General features: G+C 48.0%; 1 non-coding gene across 1 annotated transcript; it reads left to right on the top strand.

Moving 5' to 3' along the window:
* The first annotated feature begins 11,530 nt into the window (after positions 1-11,530).
* LOC147697856 (U6 spliceosomal RNA) lies at positions 11,531-11,636 on the top strand. The gene has a single exon (XR_015299518.1). It is a non-coding gene; the product is annotated as a U6 spliceosomal RNA (small nuclear RNA).
* The last annotated feature ends 9,817 nt before the right edge of the window (positions 11,637-21,453 follow it).

The following is a 21,453-nucleotide window of genomic DNA, read 5'->3' on the forward strand; positions in this document are numbered from 1 at the left end:
GGAGCTCTTCTGGGAAAGTCTGCGGATGTGAGCAACAGTAATGTTGCGTCTACCCATCGGAGCACATAAACAATTGGCCTTTTCTGTGTGGTGACAATTTGGCCTCTCTTGTAAACAAAATGCACCACAAAAGCTTTTTCTAAGCAACATGGATTTCTGAGTGCTTGGGATCTCAAATAATATGAGTTTTTAAATACTTTTTAATACAAGTTTTATTTGAAAGCCCACTTTTTAGATAACTTTTAAGAGTATAAATATTTTTTTATTCATAAAGTTTTATTGTTAACAGGGAGACAAACAGTATATCATATATTGTATCACCTACAACCCCGGGCAGGCCGGCTACATGTCCAGGAATGTGAAATCTAAGAAAGCAGTACAGGTGATACACAGCAAGTCGCCTACAACTGCTATGGGTCAGCCGGGTTAATATGGCAGGTACAGAGTTAAAAAACATTGAGCTAGGGGATATCAGTATATTTGATACAACCACTGCTCCCTCGCCCTGACAGACATGTAAAGCATAAAGGACGCCCTCAACCCCTGTGGCCTATGATGGTAGATCCCAGGGGATGTGTCACTGCCTACCACCCAACCATGGGAGCGCGATTGGTATTGCAAAAACAGTAGTTGTACGGTCTTGTGTATTGAGGCATAAGGAAGCCTATTGAGGTTGTAAACTAAGGAAAAACATCTAACAACATAACTTCCTACAGGTCAGAAAATGAACTGTCTGTGTGATAGTGACGAGGTGCGGGGTCATGCCAAAAGCTGGGAACGTTGGGGACCAGGCTCAGTCAGCCTGCATGAGGTCTCCGGGCAGCCGAGGGTAGTCGCAGATCCCTCAGGCACAAAAAGCTGGAGCACTCTGAGTTTGGGGTGGCTGAAGCACCTAAAATTCTATGCGAGTGAGATAATGTATGAGGGGCTGCCATATCGGCTGGAACTTCTTATCGGTGTTAGCCAGGATGTGCGACAGCCGCTCCATGGCCAGGAGATGCCACATCCTAACAAACCACTGCGCCACGGATAGAGGCGACGTTTGTCTCCAAGTACATGCGGTGAGCGGCCATGCGGCTAGTAGTAGATGACTCGCTAATGCCCAGTCGGTGGGTCATAGCATCTATGCTGGGCAGGCGTAAGCCTAAGACCTTGCTGGAGGGCATGCCTGGGAGAAGGAAGCCCAGAATACCCTTAATAAGGCCCAAGACCCCCTTCCAAAAGGTTTGCAGGACCACTAAATGTGTCCTCCTGCTGGATTGATGTGGGAAGCTTCTGAAAGACATAGAGAATCTGGGGAGTATATTTATTTTGATAGCGTTAATATGCCCCAACCAAGAGATATAAAGAGGTTTCCCCCACTGTAGGTCCGCCAGAATTGCGCAACAGAGGGGGGACCAATTAACGCTAGCCCACGTGGAGGGATTGGGGTTAAGATAAAGACCAAGATATTTACTAGATTTAGTTGACCATTGGAAGGGGGTGAAATCCTGTAGTGCCTTAGCCTCTTCAGCCGGAAGGGTAAGATTGAGAAATAATGACTTAGTCATATTGACCTTGAAGCCAGAGATAGCTGTGAAGGACTGTGGGTCGTCTGCGACAAGGGAATATAGCATGTTACAATGCATACTATTACATTGTGTGCTTTTACAACGCGGTCGTTACAACAACCACTTTGTAAGTACATGATACCTTCGCATCGCAAGTCATTAGAACAGCTTGCTGTAGGGGGCGCACTGCACTTAGGAATAGTATTATTTACTATTCCTACTCCAGTTTGCTCAACAGCAGAAAAGGTGTTGGATTTCATATCCAATACCTTAGCGCCCCCTACAGCAAGCTGTTCTAATGACTTGCGGTGTAAAGATATCGCGTACTAACAGCGTGGTTGTTGTAACAACCGCATTGTGATGTGATGACAGTGCAGTAAATGCTGTTTTCCACGACAAGGGGGAGGGAGGTTGCAGTTTGAGCAAGGGTGAGAAGGAGATCGGTGGCGAAGATGTTGATCTTGTGCTCCTGCTACCCAAAGGAGATGCCTCTGATCTCTTTGTAAGCCAGGACGTGGATAGCCAATGGTTCTACTGCCTGGGCAAAGAGCAGTGGCAAGAGGGGGCACCCCTGAAGCGTAACACGGCCCAAGGAAATGAGGCTGGTGGTCCTCCTGTTTACACGGATACAGGTGGTTGGAGCGACATAAGATGCCATGATTTTGGAGACAAAGGTCTGTCCCAACCCCAACTTGTGGAGCACTGCCCGAAGCTGCATCCAGTCCACCCTGTTGAATGCCTTCTCTGCATTTAGTGAGAGAAGACAGGCATGTATGTCGAGTCTGTGGACTTTCTATACTAAATGGGCAATTCACTGTATGTTATCGGCCCCTTGTTGCTGGCGAATAAACCCCACTTGGTCCGGATTGATAAGGCCTGGCAAATACCGATCGAGGCGCCCCTCAAGGATTTTAGTAAAAAGTTTTGCATCCATGTTAAGAAGGGCTATAGGGCCATATGAGGAGCAATGTACGGGGTCTTTTCTGGCTTTAGGTATGAGTGAGATTTCTGCCATTTCCATAGTGGGGGTGAACCCAGGGTCCTGTGAAAAGGAATTGAAAAGGGTCAGGAGGTGCTTCTGAAGTTGGGTGAGGAACATGCGATAAAAGAGCACTGTGATCCCATCGGGTCTGGGAGCCTTGCCTAGGGAAGAGCGCAGCCCGCATCGCACGGTTTCGTATGCAGCGATGGGGGCGTCCAGAAGGGCTGCGTGTTGTGGGGATAGAGGTTCCCAACCGCATTCAGTAAGGTATGTGTGGAGCCACGTGGGGAAGGGGTCTTGGCGGGAGTACAGTTGCTGACAATAGGTCCAGAAAGCCTCCAGTTTGTCTCTCTCTGCTGTTACCCAACCTGCATCCCCCACCCGTAATTTAGCAATATGAGACTTAGCACGCTGGTGGCACAGTTTATGCGCCAGCAGCTTCCCGGTTTTGTTATTCCCTTCAAAGTATCATTGACGTAAGGACAGAAGGGTGCGCTCAGCTCTACCCGTGCATTGGGCACGCAGTTGGCCGCGTAGTAAAGCAACCAGTCGCTTGGTTCAGCAGTTGGGGGCTGTCTTATCCAGGTGTTCCAGCTGCTTATTCTCTGCAGTAAGTTTAGTTTTCACCAACTGTGCTTCTCGCCTTTGCACAATAGCAATGGTCGTGATTGTGCACTTGATGCTAGCCTTAAAGCCTTCCCAAAGCGTATGTAAGGAGATTTTAGGCAGGATGTTGAATTGAAACTATTTTTCTATACATCCACGGGGTTGCGCAATAAGTGTGGGGGTAATTGCCAGGACAGGGCATGGTATGATGGGCACCAGCCTCCCTGAGGAGGGCTAAGTGGGCATGATCAGATATAGAGATATCTGAGATCTCCGAGAGTTCTACAGTGTGGAGGCGTCGCAAGATACAAGATGAGACGAAGACGTAATCAGTACGAGAATAGGAGGTGTGGACATGTGCATAGTAGGAGTAGTTCCTCAAACCAGGGTGCTTATATCGCCAAGCGTCTATCGCCAAGCGTCAATCAGCCTGTAGCCTTCGATATACCGTTTAAGCTTTGCCAACATGGCGCTTGTGTTTTGGGAGGTCGCAGCAATTTCATCAAGGGAAGGGTCTCACACCAGGTTAAAATACCCACAGACAATGATGTCTCATTGTTCCTGTAGAATATGTCTAATAAAGGTGTTTGGGGAGGTGTTGGGAGCATATATGTTGAGCATTGTGAGTGACTGTTGCCCCCGAAGTAACTGAAGAGATAGGAGCAGCCCTCCAAGCCCCGAAGTCACTTTGATGACAGTGGTATAAAAGGAGGCCTTGCAAAGGATACCTACTTCCAGGCTTTTAGTGGTGGTGTATGCCCAGGGGAAACATCACTTACAACGCATTTATTACAACGCACTATCATTACAACGCAACCATTACAACGCAAACCATTACAACGCATTGCGCTGGGGGGCGCTCTAGGATAGGGAATATATTTAATTTACTATCCAACACCTTCCCTACTATCCACGGGGACTGGAGTTGGAATAGTAAATTAAATAAATCACTATCCAGCGCTTAAAAGCACTATGCGTTGAAGTGGTATGCGATGTAAAAACCGCGTTGTAACAGCAGGCGTTGTAATAGCCTGCGTTGTAACGTCACCAATCCATGCCCAGTGATGCTTGGGGTGCTTGGGGTGAGTCATGTGGTGAAGGTCAGCCCTAATCAAATGGGTCTCTTGAAGCATCAAGACATTGGGTCTTGCTGCATCACATAATTCTAAAGTTGTTTACGTTTGTTCGGGGAATTCAGGCCACGGATGTTTGAAGAAAGTAATTTAAGACCGCTCAGTACCAATGTGGGGGTCAATGGGATTGTCAGCGGAGGGGCTGGTCCGTGTCGGGCATAGTACTGGGGCGCTCATGTAATTCTAAGAGAAAGAGTCACCTTCCCCCCATGACCTGGTCAAACGTAGCTCCTGCGGCAGCCACCCGTCCATGTGTAGCCCCACAGCTGCCCCTCAAACCCATATGCAATCAGGCATGTCCTGCAGTACCCACCCCCCACCCCATGCAGCCACCAGAGTCTCCACACCATTTGTCTGCGCTACATACAGTCCGACCTGCAAGAAAAAACAAAGAAGAACAGGCGACAACAAAAGACCAACTGGGTCTAACTCTGACTTGTTGTTCAGGCAGAGACCGGCGGTGCGGCGCTCCAGTCCCGCTAGAGAAGTCACCCTCTGGGATTATAGGTCAGTGGGGGTTTACCATCAGCAGTTCAAAGAGAACAGTAAGATTCTGTATTCGGGACTCCCCGGGTCCCCTGGGGCCCAGCTCCAGCAAAGCCAGAGCAGCACAGAAAGGGCCCGGCCGATAGGCAGTTTGGATCTGCCTATGGGTTACCATGTGGTCATACAGGACCAGCGGTCGAGTGATGAGGAGAGGTCTCTCTGCCAAGATCTCTGAGGTGATTAATTATGTCCTGTTTGGCATCTTGAGAGTAGCAGTCAGCTTGCTGTTTGCCGGCATGGTGCTGGGGGTGCGTAGCCATTTAGATTTGAGATCATGCCCCGGTAGGTCGGGTCGGAGCAGGCCACCACTAGTCAAAGGTTTATCTGGCAGCCCCAGCAGCGCCCTAGCCTCTGCCAATGAATGTAGTGAGCGACGTTTGCCCTCCCATTGGAATAGGAGAGGGAAGGGGTGGTCCCACTGGTAACGTATCCCTGGGCACGTAGCTTGTCTTTAACAGGCTTGAAGTCATGGCGTTTCCAGAGTGTAACTGTGGAGAGGTCTTGGTAGAGTTGGCTTGTTTGGCCCTGAAAAATGAGCTCAGCCTTGTTCTTAGCCACATGCATGATCGCCTCTTTTTCAGTGAATAAGTGTACCCTGGTTGTGATATCAGGTCCACTGTCAGCTCTCCCCATTCTCAGAGAGACTCGATGAGCCAGGTCTAAGGCAGGAGGGGATGCGTCATCATCTCCCTGGACAGCCTGTAGGAGCACCGTCGTAAAATCCATAATGTCCGATTCCTTCGCTCTCTGTGGAACCCCTCCGGATCGGATGTTTAAACGGTGACTTCGATTTTCGCAGTCGTCCTGTTTGGTCTGCAGCTCGATATGCTGGTATTCTAGATCACTGAGGTGGCGCCATAGCATCTCCTAGTCCTCTGCCCACCATCAACAGTCCGTTCCAGGTCACCGACCTTGTTGCCGATTTCTGACACCTCTTTTCGAATGTCCCAGAGGCCTGCTTTGATGTTGTCTCTGAGAGAAGAGATATCAGATCATATCTCCTGGAGAAAGCGGCCCATATACCCTTGGGTGATTGGGGCTGAGAGCTCTCCCCTTGCCGGCACCCCCAGTGGTGTTTAGGGATGTAATGACGCCTCCGATTGTGAAGCTTTACCCCAGAGGGACATTACTGAGGCGTCCATAGAAGCTTTGGAGCGGGGCATTGCAAGCAGGGGTGTACCAGGTTCACTTCGAGAGGTCCACCTTTAATTCAGCTCCCCAGTTGACAGTTCCACACTAGCTAGTTCCCCTTGGACCCAAACAAAACCACTGGGGTGGGAGGAGGGTCCAACCGGATCCAATGGGACGCGTACCGCTACAAGTCACCTCACCGGCAAGCAGGCCAATATTGGTGGGCAGGGCCCCCCCAGGGTAGCTGGAGTCAGTCTCAGCTAGAATCCATTAGAGTCATGCCTCCCCAACCGCATTCCCATTGCAAATTGCTGCCGGAGATCAAACGCCTGGGGCAATGCCTCACTCACTATCCATGACACTGGTGCTGTGAGAGATCGCTGGAGGAGCTAACATGCCTCCGGGGCCTGGGGCCCACTGCGCACCGGGTGAGGAGTTCTGTCGCTCCACCTTCCCAACCCTGGCTCCTACCAACAGTCCAAGGCCTTCGGTGCATCCGGTATGCGTGCCAAGGGCAGTTCCCCCAAGTGGCCTCCCAACTTTCAGCCAACACCGCCCGCTTACCTGGAGGACTCAAACCTGCCTCTGATCTATGGTAGGGGGCAACAGGGGCAGAACACCAAGCAAGTAAGATTCCAGCAAGAGAACCATGGGGAAATCAGTACCAGGAGAAGAACCTACAGATGGTAACCCAGACGAACCCCATCATTAATCTATCGAAGTATGAATTATCAATGAAGGGGACGAGTGTGCTTAGTAAAGATTTGCCATTCGTGACGACATCACATGCCAACCAATTCAACATAAAGACAGAACTTTTTAGATTTTTTCGCAAGATAAGGTTGAGAAATTTTTTCAAACACTCCTTACCGATATCCTCAACATCATTCACCGGATTGCGGCCTCCATCAAGCTTCATGCCACCTGCGCATTCCGTCTCTCACAGAATTTTGACATATGAAGGTGTGTTGCTATGGGACGTGATGAAAAAATCTGCACAGTGAGACCATATGTGAAGTATAACATCTCAAAGGGAGAACTTGAATCTCTACACATCTTGAAGAATAATAAATCAGTTGTCATCAAACAGGCGCATAAAGGGGGAGCAATTGTGATGCAAAACGTACAGGACTATAAGGAAGAGATCTATTCACAGTTGAGAGATGGAACCAGCTACACACCGAACAATGCCGACCCCACAAAAGAGATCAGGATGAAGATTCAGGAAATCACGAGAAGGGGGAAGGAAGCAGGTTTTCTCAGTAGCAAGCAATATGAATACCTTAATGTGAATCAACCCAGAGTGCCCACAATTTACACGTTACCCAAAGTGCACAAGAACCCACTGAAACCACCAGGGCGCCCTATCATATCAGGATGCGGGTCTCTGTTAGAACCCATATGCAAATATGTGGATGTTTTTCTTAAACCACTGGCCGAAACCACAGCAACGTATTTGAGAGATACGATGCAAGTGATCAACTTGGTGGATAAGAAGGCCTTCGATAAAGACAAGCAAATACTGGTAACGATGGATATCGTTTCGCTCTATACGAGCATCACACAATCACCTGCGTTAGAGTCAATGACAAGAGCTCTACAAAGAAGACCTCAACTTGCTGCCGTACCTACTGAATTCTTAATAGATGACAAAGAATTTTTTTGTTTTCCGAAAGGAATTCTTCATTCAAAGTAAGGGTGTGGCAATGGAGGCAGCCTTTGCAACTGATCTGGCTATTCTGTTTATGGATGATTATGAACAAAGCTGTATTCTATCATCCTCCAACCCATACAGTAGCAACATCACCGAATGGCGAAGGTATATCAATGACCTGTTAATGGTGTGGACAGGAGATGAATAAGACCTAACATCTTTCCTTACCTGGCTGAACTTACAATCCGAAGACATCAAGTTTACTATGCTCTCCAACAGATAAACCATCGACTTTCTGGACATCAGTATAAAGGTCAATGAGGACCATCTATACACGACCCCTATATAGAAAGCCGTCAGAAAGAAATACGTTACTTAGATATACCAGCCACCATATGAGAGGACTCCGGGACAATCTACCTTTGGGCAGTTCCTCCGGATAAGGAGGAACTGCTCCCTGAGAGAAGATTTCTTTAAAAAAATAAGACGAACTCATTTCCCGCCTTCTGGTGAGAGTATACCCCAAAAGACTAGTCAAAAGAGCCAGAAAGAGGGCCTGGTATAACAATAGAGAAAATCTACTGACACCCAAGGAACGCACCACTGGACAGGACAGAATGATATGTGTGACAACACACTACACAAGAAGAAATGATATAAAATGGACAATCAATAAATATTGGGGCCTTATCCCTGACACTATCAAGATGCCTGCACTGCCGATGCATGCATTTAAAAGAGCCAAGAACATCAGGGACCATGTAGTTTGCCCACTGCTGGAAACACCCCCTGTCCCAACGATTCAGACACTATCGAACCTACCTGAGGTAGTGGATCAACACAGATGCACGAAATGCAAAGCCTGCTGAATGTGTCTAGATACCAAGACTCTGAACTACAGGAACCACACCATCAACCTGAAGTCACATACCAACGGCAATACAAGTGAGGTGATATACGCCATTCTTTGCCCATGTGACTTATGTACGTAGGACAGACTAAGCAAAAGGTAAAAAACCGAATCCTACAACACTGTAGCCGTATCAGATGTCAGACAGTGGGAGCACCGTTGGTTGAGCATTACTGCACCAAAAGTCATACTCCAGAATCACTGAAATGGTTAGTGCTTGAAAAAATAACCCTAGGCCCGAGAGGAGGAGACCTTAGCTCGATCATGAACATTAGGGAATGCAAGTGGATGCACCTATTGGACACAGTTGACAATGGTCTCAACGTACTGGATGCCACTTATGACCAAATGGCGGGCCTAGAACCAGAATAGGCATAATCAGGGTACTTACACTGCACCTAAGTAACCAGACTAGATGATCCCCTACAATACATGATCAGAACCCTAGTTCATAATTACCGCCATAATACACCAATTCTTCTGTGCTAACAAGACCTAGACTACATTTATAGCTTAGCAAGGTTGAATGTCTAATATAATCTTAGAAGTTATGGGATTTTATGGAATGAAGTACTGTTATGAACTGTCTCCATCAACCCATGGGGTCCTTGTAATTTTGCATAATATGTGAATATCTAGTTTCACTAGATGTAATAACTAAATACTCTCTCCACGCAACATCATGTTTTCACGTGGATAAATATTGTGATTCATGCCGTGAAATATAATGAATGCTGTGTTCACGTAACATGCTAATGATGTATTTACTTGCATTAATACTATGGTCTATTTGGTCTAATCTGTTAGCGCAGCATGATATAACGCACACAGGAACAATAACGTGTTTTACTCCATGTAAATACAAGAAGGCAGTTCAAAAGCAATATGCCATTGTTAGTTTGACTTATATCGATACCAAGGTTAATTTGCTAGCGTGGTATTATATCATGGACATAAAACTATTTAATATTTGCAGATCTAATCTGCTAATAGTGTATCCATTTGTTAGCAATATGTTATAACTCACACAGGAACAATAGTGTGCTTTACGCCATTTAGACCCACTCAATATGCCAATGTTAGTTTGACTTGTATCAATACCAAGGTTGCCGCTGCCCGTGTCGCCCACAGGGGGACATCAGCAGGGCAGCCCCCCTAGTGCCCATTAGTCGGAGCACCACCCCCTCCTTCAGTCCTCGTAGAGGGGGAGGCTCGGGCAGTGCACCAGCCCCTCCTCTGGCCGGGTGCACCAGTCAGTGACGTACATCCGGGGGAGGGCGCGATGGGGGCGGGCCGGTTATTTAGGCTCCAGCCGCCCAGTATGCGACCTCTTTGTCGGTCGTCCTGCCCTCCCAGCTGCTTCCCGGACGGACACTGTTCCGGTCGTCCTGCGCCTGCCTGCCTAGCTGCACCATCTAGGACAAAAGTTAGTTCACTGCTATTCCCCGCCTCGTGCCCGCTCCCCCCCCCTTTATGGGGGTCGCAGCAGGGCGGGTGGCCCGCTTAGCAGAGGGCCTCTCAGGTGAGGTCTACCATCCCCGGTAGGGGATGGGAGGTAAGGGCAGGTTTGCACTATTGCTGGGGGGACTACTACAGGCGCGCCCGTGGAAGCGTGTTTTTTTTTAGACGTAGGTGTACCCCCTCCGCGCCCCTCCAGCTACGGGGCACGATTTGGGGCTGTGAGCCGTCTTGGACTTCCGGTTCCGGGGCGGGCTTTTGCTGGCTCCCGCCCACGGTATGGCTTCCACCCTTCGCAGTGTTATCTGCCCTTTGTTGCCCCCCACATTGTTCCCCCACATGCATGGTCTTGTTCCCCGGCCCATGCCCCCAGTAGGGGAACAAGAGTAGGCACGGCGGCTAGGATGCGCGACCGTTAGTCCGGGGGCAGTTGCCCCTTTTGCCCCGCATGTGCGCTCCCGATAGACTGATTGGGAGTAACCTTGTCCGTGTCTTGGGAATTCATGGTTTATGCCCCCCGAGGATGAGAAGCGTCGGCTGGCTCCTTTTCATGGCATGGCCCTCATCGCCCCCCCGCTCACATTCTCAATTAGCGCGGGCGATTATTGAGGGGGCGGAGTTGCTGGCGCGCCCTTCTTGAGCACCGGAAAAGTTGTGGAGCCATCGGAGGCACCCCCCCCGTAACCCCGCCAGTCCCGTGGCCCGCATTGGTGGCCGGGTGGCCCCCCCGGGCTTCCTATAGCGTTCAGGGCGGGCTGGTGCGGGGCCCCGTCCGCCCTTGCATCTTACAGTCAGTGCAAGTCCCTTGCATATGAGATCGATCACCCCCTTACACTTGCCCTCTTTCAGCACAATGCAGAACATGCTAAAAGTTGGAGCACCCACTTTCCTGATTTTGGAATAATGCGCTCGAATAGTCTGCTCAGGCTCTAGCAGGGGGATAGGAGTTGTCCTGGCAGCTAGGCGCTCACCCCGTGCAGGGGCGGCTCTAGACTCATGGCAGCCCTGGGAAGGGAGCGTAGGTAGGGGGCCCTGGAAAAGGGGGGCTGGGCGGGGTGGAGTGCGGAGGCCTGTGAAAAGGGGGCGGTCAGGGTGTTTGGAAGTGGAAAAGTGCTGGAAGCTGCCAAATCCCTGCCAGGGGCCGCCACACATATATGTATCCATCCTCAGAGAATTATTATATTAAGGATATATATTGGCATGGTGGGCCCTGGAGTTTGGTGGCCCTGTGCAGGTGCACAGCTTGCACATGCCTAAGGCCGCCCCTGCCCCATGTCTCAGCGTCAACGCGAAACATCATGTAATTCGGGGCAAATCACTTATCTCCTCGTGGCTAACAAAAAGAGAGGTGTGTCCTCAGTTACCGTAGCTGGTGCTAGGTTGAGCTTGGGCGCCCGGCAATTCCTCTGTTCTTGCGAGGTAGTGAGGGGGGGGCGGCGTTGCGGGCGCGCTCCTGTGTAGCGCCGGGGGTTTGGGATCGGTGAGGTGTACTCCCGGGGGTTTGGGATTCGGTGGCTGCGTGCGGCCAGTGCCCCTAGGGCCGCTCTGGGTGGGCCTTGCGGGCTCGCTTTGGCAGCACATACACTTAAATTGGGGCGAGAAGGATAAGACTAGCATGACCCCCACGCAAGTATGACACACAAGTGCAGAAGTGTTCCATAGTTAGGGGGCCCCGCTGGCGGCTGGGCCTGGATGCACATGCTGTGAATCGCGTCTCTTGCGACTTTTCCCCCTTGCCCCCGCCCGCATGGACCTTAGGAGGGCCGGGTGCAGATAGAGCAAGCAGGTGGGGGGGTCGGGAGGTGAGGCTTTTCTGGGGATGATTGAGGCACGTTAGAGGTCTGTTTTTTATACTTAGCGCAGCCCCTCCGTCCTGGGCTCGAGAGCGCTTCGCAGTAGGAACGTAGCTGATGCGTGGGCGCCATGTCGATGAACCTATGTTCGAAGTGGTCGTGGTATGTGAGTTAAAAGAAGCTTTTTATCGGCGCAAGCTTTACCCGAATGTGTCAGAGCGCTTTACATAAGAACCAGTTGCCAAACATAGGACCGAGGATTATAGCGTTACAGGAAGGACAGAATAAGTTGCGAATGTACATGAGGTTAACCCCCAGATTCCTCATAGTGCCGTTTTGTGAGTCCTTAATAGCGATTTTTAAGGAATCGCTATTAAAGACTCGCAAAACGGGATGCATGTAGATATCGCAATATTTTTTGCGATTTCTACTGCTTCCTTAGTTGCGATTCGGTAATTGCCAATCGCAAATAAGGAATAGCTTTCCCATTCATTCCTATGGGCATAGGAATGAATGGGGAGTCATTCCTTATTTGCGATTAGCAATTAGCGAATCGCAAATAGGGAAGCGATTTCAAGGGTGCCAGGGTGTCCAAAGGACACCCTGTAGAACCCCTGAAATGCAAATGTACACTGGTGTTGCGCACACACATATCCAAATGACATGTGTGTGTGTAACATACAACTTAGAAAAATGCACTAAAGTGCATTTTTCTAAGTTTTCGCTATTTACCACGAAGTTACACTTTGCGGTAAATAGCGACCCCATATTGCGAATTCGCAATTTTAAAAAGGTTCTAATTGAGATTCCTTAAATGCGATTTTCCGCAATTTAGCGATTTCTCTAATTGCGATTTTTGCATTTGGGATGATGAATCCCAAATGCAAAAATAGCGCTCACAAAGGGCCAGATTCTCAGAATCTGGCCCTTTGCGAGACGATTTCAGCTTGATGAATCTGGCTGTAAGTCCTGCAACAAAAAGATACAAAGAGTAATTGCGAAGTACAAGCAGTATTAGCTATATCCTGAAGGAAGGGATACGAAGTGATATACTCTAGGGGTAACATGGAAATGGTAGATGGTACAAAGATCTACTGCATATACTAGTGATTAGAGTTGTCACTATGTACAAGGGAATAGTGGGTAGTACAGAGTCACTGCATAGGTAAACAGGGAAGGGGCTGGATGCTTGGCTTTTTGGCCATTTCTCTGACGTCAGCTCCGCATTTGCTGACCGAGCGAACTGGATGCTGCCTGAGATTGGGCATCCTGTTAATTCATTCTCTAGCATGCTCTTCCTGCTGTTTTCGGGGTACTGAGCCCCCTACCCCATGCCCCCGCCCCCCCCCCCCTGCTCTATGCCTGTTGCGTTTGAGCAGCACGAGGGTGAGTCCTACAAACGGACGAGATGGATGGACGCGTTGGGGAAGCTTAGTCAGTTATAAATGTAAAGCGAGTACAATGGGATTTGGAAACAGCCTCTAAATTTGTTTCTTTCAAAAAAGCAAAACATGCTCGACAAGCCATCGTTGTGAACACCAAAAAAGGCTCAATTTCGCCATCCTCTGGCTATCTGCCAGATGGTTGAAACCTGGCTAAAGGGAGTTTATTCCAATAGAATAGAGCTATCTATAGGCGGGAATGAAGCTATTATTGCCCCCTTTAACAGCACAAGATATCAACAAGTATGTTGATCCAAATATCAATTCCAGTAATAGATTCACTTTTGCGCACTTTTCCTTCATGTGGGGTCTATTATTCGAGTTCGACGCTGTTACCTCGGACCTGGGGATCTGGTTTCGAGTCTCGGCAACAACGCGAAACACCTGTGCTGCTGGGCAAATCACTTAATTTCACCAGGCTTAAGGGGAGGAGAAAGTCTTCATGTAACATAACTGGTGCTACATAAAGCACCCTGATCCCAGATCCGGCAACCTCTGTTGTAATTTTAAGAACACAACACAGATGGGGGGCACTTCATAGCAAGGAGTATAGGAGTTTCAATATTTGCCTTCAGCAGATGGCGTATATTAGTGCTGTCGGCGCGCGCTGCTGCTGGCCAGACCAGTTTCCCATCCTCTACGTTAGTCTTATGAGGGCTAGAAGTGCTTACACTTATGTGTGTGCACATGAGTGCCGCTGTAAGCCTGTTGTCCGGTTTAGAGACTGCAGCACGGTGGGGCAGGTTGCATTGTGAAGCCACCGCTTAGATGTTTGTGTCCTCACGTTACTTAACTAGTGCTAATTTTTGTAGTGCTCTGTTACCCTATTCGGTTCGGCCCTAAGGTAACCTTAATGTTCTCTTAGGTTGCCAGTCGTGCAGGATAGGTTGTCATGTAACTATCCCCAGCAGGCGGTTCTTACGCCCCTCCTTCACTCAAAGAAAGCGTTGCATCTTGTAGTGGTTAGTTATTTTCTCGAACATACTAGTCACTCCATATATTTAATACAATGTCAACAAGGAAGTGTCAAATGCTAGATAATGATTTCACATTCCAGAGTGAGCACACCATTCGGTGGCGAACATAGATGATTAAAGTATAATTCCATTCTCATGCATTTATATTCCTGGGACACAGGAGACAGCAAAAACCCGTATTTATGTTACAAAACTCGCTTAGTATCACTTTATTTAAAGTAAGCAAGCAGGTCAATGAAAGCTGAACTGTGAATACAGCCAAAAGAAACAAGTTCAAAGCATTTATTTCTCAAATGTTAATGCATGATCTTCTTGCGTAGCACTGTAGAAGCTTACAGACTTTCATGTGTATATAAAACCCTTACATGTTCTTAAGTCACACAAAGGGAGTCCAAAATAGAGTCACTTGATCTCAGACTACACTTAAAAATTCACCTGTTTTTGAGCTATGCTTTGAAACTGAGCTTGGAGCGCACAAAGATTCACACAGCTTTTCCATTTTTAGAGATGTATAACTCCAGGAAATTCAGGAGAAAGTCAGAAGTCAAGTGTTGTCACACTTATTAACATAATTTGTTTGTGAACTGGTACCACAGTCTCTGATCCCATATCTCACCTGATTACATGAGCTTGCCTCGGTGTTCTATGTTTCAGGATTGTAAGCGCTTCAGGGGGGAGGTTGGGAATGCATGTACATGTTCGGACTCGTATGTTTCAAAGAATCAGAATGGTGACCCCATTATGTTAATTGTTTATGCATGGACACACAGACAGGCAGGCTCATGTTCTGACATCATAAAAAAGGGGGCAAGGGCAGTGCAGTGTCTTACGTTTCGTTTTTAACAGGAGGTGTAGTGTAGGGGTTAGACAGAGCTTAAAACTGGAATGGGTGCTTTACTGTTAAAGGAGTGTTATGAAAGGGTAGAAAGTCTAGAGTGTTTTTGCAATGGCATTTCTGTATTTTCATGATGCACAAAGGTGCTCGCGTGTCATGTGCAGCGAAATCACGTCATAGATTAGTACTGTAGATTTTTAGAAACGATTGCTGCAGGATTGGCTAATCCCCATCACAGAAGTTGGTGCAAGAACAGAGGATACTTGAAGGCACACTCAGGACACAGACACAGTGAGCGAGTGTGGGGTGGGACAGCTTGCTGAATGGCACCTACGAAGAACTAGACAGAATGCCAACAAGCACTTGCCAAACGTAAGATCGCCAGGTCTGTGACAGTCATGGACACGCCAGGCACAGCCTGGAATGCAACTGGCTCTACCCCATCTCTACCAGAGCAATCAGCATGAAGGGCAATCTCCCCTGTACAGGCCAATTCAACCCCTACTCAGTGGCTTGTCTGGGCCATCCCTCCCATGCATATCTGCCAATGAGCAAACGAATTTTCATTTATTGCGCAACCAACCCACAATCGCTAAATTTTTTACTCACTGATTGCCAGACAGGTAACTCAACGCAGAAATATACACTATTCCAAAAAAGTATGTTCATTTTGTTAGGAGTGAGTGGTTGGCTTAAATTGTCTGAACTCGTGCAATATAAAGTAAATTTGGATTAGTACCCTCTGGAAGAAATACCAGGTCAAACAGCTTTATGAATCACACAAGATAGGATTTTGTTTTACGTTTAAAGTTCACTTCCTAAATGGTGCCTTTGCATCAATCATACCCGGGCAACAGCCAGGTCTTAAGCTTAATGGATGGAGCCCTGCGAGTTCCAAAATTAAGATGCAGTGAAGTCAAAACCCATTGGCTGAATTGGCAGGGCGAATTAAGTGTGGTGAGCTATGTGCCTGGAGCTACGGCTCCAGTTATCACCTTCCTGACAATCGCAGCATACCTCGACTGGCGGTGCCTACTGGTACTAGCTCAGCAAACTGGCACTGCCCCTTCCAATCACCTCACCACTGTCTCTGCCTTCCAATTTCAGTCCTAATACGAGCACATTTCAAGCTGGCCCAACCATGGCCTTCTTAAAGTTTCTGGCTGGTCAAATGGGAGTAATTACTGTAAGGTGTCTCACGCATCCTCATTGTTTTATTGCCAGCAATAAAGTGTCATTTCGAGCCTTAATGTCACTCATAAAGCTCCAAAAGGACGGAAATGTCACACAGGGCAGTTGAGACCTGGGCGGACATGGATGGGGGCGGCTAGCTCTCGGTTGGCTAGGCAAGGAAGCTATCGACTCTTTGAGGGTAGCTTAACAGCTAGGGCGGCCGAATCTGAAGCTGGGGACCCAGGTTCGTGTTCGGTGAAAGCCTCAAGATTAAAAATGTATGCCTCCGTAATGCGACTAGTGCAATAGTAAAGCACTCTGATCTCCGGGGGAGTTTGCGCTATTTGGTAGCTTATTTATTTTATGCAACTAAGAAGTATGCAGTAAGCAACCAGTTGGCCTGGTGGAAGATGTGTGCTCCATGCCTAGCCGGGGCAGGTAATAACAACGATCCTAATGCGAACTACAGGGTCACACTCAGTGGAGGGCCTTGGGTTAAGTACATTAGTAAGCGTACAGCCTTAGTCAAATTTATCTAGTGGTTATTCAGGTTCTAGGGTGGGGAGATCTTAGGTGGTATTAACATACCCAATAGTGTGTAGGTCGAAAGTAATAATGTTCCAAGTTGCCCAACTGGATTTTACATCTGAACAGGGTGCGTGTCAAATGGCCGCCTGGGATCCAACGAATCCCCTATAGGGTGACTAGTCACAAAACTGACAGATTAGTTACTCTGCACGGTACTGTAAAGGAGATTGTCTGAGTAGATCTCAAAAGATCCTTCAACGCATGAGGGAGACAATTGGTGACATGCCTAGAGAGGTAAGCCTCGTAGCTAGGGACAGGCACCTAGGTAGATAGCTTGGTTGGCGTGCACAGGCAGGTGATTTCAACAAGGGCCTGGCTAAGCTTGCTGCCAGGCAAGGGGCTTACACAACTAAGGTGATTACATTGAGGTTGCAGGTATGCACCAAGAAATGGATGCTCAAGCCCATCGCCCATAAGACCGGCGCTAGAGCCAGAATGGCAGGATAGTCCCCAGGGTGGTAGATGGCCATTGTTGCACCTCGCAGGTCAGGGACAGCCGCTCACACTAGCTGGAGCCTGTAAGGGGGACAAAGGTTGCCGCTGCCTGCGTCAGAAACATAGACGGGGGGTGCTGGGCCCAAAAACCCTATCACGAAGCAGTGGGGGAGAGCAGGCAGTGAGGTGCCTTTCAGGGATGGGCTAGGGCTTATAGGGCCGAAGTGGATGAAACAGCTTTGGCAGGGACACTGATGGGTCCCCAGCGAATCCGTCATGACAGGGCTATAGCTAGACATGTGACCCACCACCCAGTAGTGCGACACCATTACTGGTATAAGTATCTAGGGTCACAGGTGGATAGCAGGTTCCGGCCTTCTGTAGGTTGTCACTTTACGAAATGTGCAATGTCTTAGGAGGGACACCTTGCGCTATTCCTTCACACCTGTTGTGACTCAATTTTTAGGGGCGCAAGGGATAATTTGAACATAACTATGAAGTTGCTGGTCAAGGTGGCAAAGTTGAGATGGATATGTTCCTCCTGTATGTGCAGGATGCCCTTGAAGCTGCGAGATGCAAGTAGGGAACACAGATGTGGGGGGCTCTGTCATCGACTGTAGCCTCCTCCAGAGCTGTGGCGGAGTTAAAGGGTGATCTGGAGGCAGACAGGTACAGTAAGGGTACCTCTGCCTGGCACAGGAGGGTGCCTGAGCCAAAAACCTGGAGCCGCAGGGAGGTTCCAGGAAAACCGCGACGGCGCCTCGTTAGTCCTTCGGGCGGTTGGGAGGCCTGAACAACCGGGGGTTTCCATACCACGCTCCGCCCTGAAAGGGCGGGAGTATAAGACATGATCACGTGATCCGTAAGGGGATCAACAAAGGCTGCACTGTCCGGGCATCGACCCACCGTGCCGGCTGGCTCATAAGACGGGCGGGGCAGCGAGGGGCGGCCTGCCCTGGATCGCCCGTAAGATAACCCACTAAAACGTCATACTTTTGTTGTATGAAAATAAACCTGCAGCAGTTCTTACCCATAACAATGTGTCCTGTGTAATCATTATATGGGCAAGTGTATAAAATGCAAGGGGGAGCAGATAACGGTGTGGGCGCTATGCCGTTGCCCGTGTCCCCCACAGGGGAACAGCAGCAGGGCAGCCCCCTTAGTGCCATTAGTCGAAGCACCCCCCCCCCTCCTTCAGTCCTCGTAGAGGGGGAGGCTCGGGCAGTGCACCAGCCCCTCCTCTGGCTGGGTGCACCAGTCAGTGACCTGCATCTGGGGGAGGGCGCGTTGGGGGCGGGCCGGGTATTTAGGCCCCAGCCTCCCAGTATGTGACCTCTTTGCCGGTCATTCTGCTCTCCCAGCTGCTTCCCGGCCGGACGCTGTTCCGGTCGTCCTGCACCTGCCTGCCTCGCTGCACCCACCCAATCCTCGTACCCAGCAGCTCGGCAGGTGGCATGCTGAATTGGAAGTTCTAATGTTTTCTTTTGTGTTGCAGGCGGAGTTACAGGGTGATCTGGAGGCAGACGGGTACAGTAAGGGCACCTCTGCGGCAGACCGGTACAGTAGGGGTACCTCTGCCTGGCACAGTAAAGGTGCCTGAGCCAAAGACCTTGAGCCGCAGGGAGGTTCCGGGAAAACCGCGATGGCGCCCTGTTAGTCCTTCGGGCGGTTGGGGGACCTGACCAACCGGGCGTGTGCCATACCACGCTCTGCCCTGAAAGGGCGGGAGTATAAGACATGATCACGTGATCCATAAGGGGATCAGCAAAGGCATCGACCCACCATGCCGGCTGGCTCATAAGGCAGGCGGGGAAGTGAGGGGCTGCCTGCCCTGGATTGCCCGTAAGATAACCCACTAAAACGTCATACTTTTGTTGTATGAAAATAAACCTGCAGCAGTTCTTACCCATAACAATGTGTCCTGTGTAATCATTATATGGGCAAGTGTATAAAATGCAAGGGGGAGCGGATGACGATGTGGGCACAATGAATTTGCTAGGGCGGGATGATATTATGCACAAAGAACCATCTAAAATTCACAGATCTAATCTTGAAAAAACACGGACCGACTTTTACCGTTTTTAAACTGTATTTGCATACTGAGGGTCTAGGTGTAGTGTCTCTGCGGACATTCAGATCAGGCTTTCGAGTTTGCTCACATTGCACTCAAATAAATAGTTTTTCCATCTCTACCATTACCCCCTTTTCCAACACCACCCATGGACTGATACCACACAGATCTCCATGGCTACCAACTCCAGGCGTCCATTGGTTGCTATACTGACGAGCCTCCTACAAGCATTTAGCGGCGGCACAGCGTGATGTGGCCACGCCCCCTTTTTTCCAATTTTTTTTAAACACGAGTTCCGACAGCGCTCTGCTTGTCATTTGGAACACAGATGTGAGAAAGGTAAGAGCCCGTCCTCCACTCCAGGCTGACCCGTTGCATTTTGTAGCGATCTCTCTGCACGATGTTGATTTTCGCCTCAGGGGGGGATCTGTTAGCTGGTTTCCCTAGAACAGAAATTCTTTTGTCAATACCCCGCAGTCGGCCTCACATTTCCATGAATGTTTCGATGCACACGCTTTCTTTAAAATATGCTAATAGAGCCTGTGGCTACAATCTATCACTTTAAAGTCATGCTCAGCATTTTTTACATAGCGATCACCGATTTCTCTCACTAGCGCCGACCGGCACAGTATATGCGGCTACCTTGCGCAACATACAGGCTCCAGCCTTACCTTACCACGGTTGTTTCAGATGGTTTTGATGCACACGCCATCTTGCAAACATAAAATGAGGATGTGGGTGTATAATCCATCATTTTAAAGACACGTGCATTTTTTAAATAGAGACAATCGAATCTACACGCATGCCGCATGGCTTTATCCGCTGTGAGCACATTTGTAACTATGGAGGCGGCGCTCAGTTACTCTTTAACCCTATGTGTTGTCCTTACTATGGGAGAATAGAGCAGACAACTGTATAAACATGCTCTGCTAATGTTGTATGCACCAGTTTCTCCAATTTTACATCTGTTTCGTTTTATTACAGATATTTCTTGTTGACTAATTAGCAACATACCACAGGATATTAAAGACACCGGATTGGTACTAGTTACTACAGTGTATCCGTTTTTAGACATTGTGTAAGCCTGACACACATTGGGAGAATTATTACCCCACATGTTGAATGTCCATGTCAGTACCATTAAGAGGATCAATACCTTGTTGTGATTTATTAATATTTTATCTAACCTTGATGTCTATATATTGTTATAGAGTCGGAATATATCCATTTCTGCTCACGGAATATGAACATTAAACTGGAATTGTTATGAATACCTAATGTGAATCTGCATTATGTAAGTTCCCATAATTTTTTTAAATTAAACAATTGTCTAGTGATTAACTTTACTAGTCATGACCGCATGATTTTGTCATTACAACCTATGAATACCATATACAGATAAAGTCTTGGTCACATTAGTTATAGTATTGAATCAAACTATCTGATAACTGTATAATAGGGAGCAACTGCCAGATTTTGATAAGAAATGAATTTTTGGGTTTGAGGGTGTATCTATACAGATACTCCCCCTAAATATTAGTACTCAGATAAATTTAAAAGATTGTATTATCATGCATATGGGAACAAGATTTTGCACATGAGGAAATAAACAAGAGTGAGAAGGTTTTAACCTTTTATTTTTATAATGTGTCATGTATATTCTATGTATTCTGTTTTACATAATAAATTAGGATAATTTACATTGTCTTTGTATATGTATTTCAGAGAAGTGTGTGGCTCCTGAAGAAGGCGTTGTCTACGCCGAAACGCGCGTCGAACTTTATTGCCACTGTTGATTTAGACACCATTGAAAATTACTGTGTGTCTAACTGTTTAAATTGTATTTGAATGATTGAATATTAATGATTCCTAATTGTGTATGTTTGATGCCAGATAGTGATGCTATCTAGCACACTATATGATTTTTAACTGTGCTTATTAAAGTTATACTGTGTTTTTATATAAGTTTTGGTTCCTTCTTGCTTTGTTTCCTTTTACTTGATTCCATTGTCAATTGCCTCGGAAGTTATACTCACATATTTTATCTCTGTCCTAGGAGTTGGTTACACCACTACTCAGGGGGTCCTTGTTTTTTACAAATTAAACATTTCAGTAAGTCTCCTTCCTAATAAGCAATATTTCCTAAGGACATTTAATGTCCCTTCCTAT

This window comes from Lissotriton vulgaris, chromosome 8 (assembly GCF_964263255.1).
Source record: "Lissotriton vulgaris chromosome 8, aLisVul1.2, whole genome shotgun sequence".
Classification (NCBI taxonomy): domain Eukaryota; kingdom Metazoa; phylum Chordata; class Amphibia; order Caudata; family Salamandridae; genus Lissotriton; species Lissotriton vulgaris.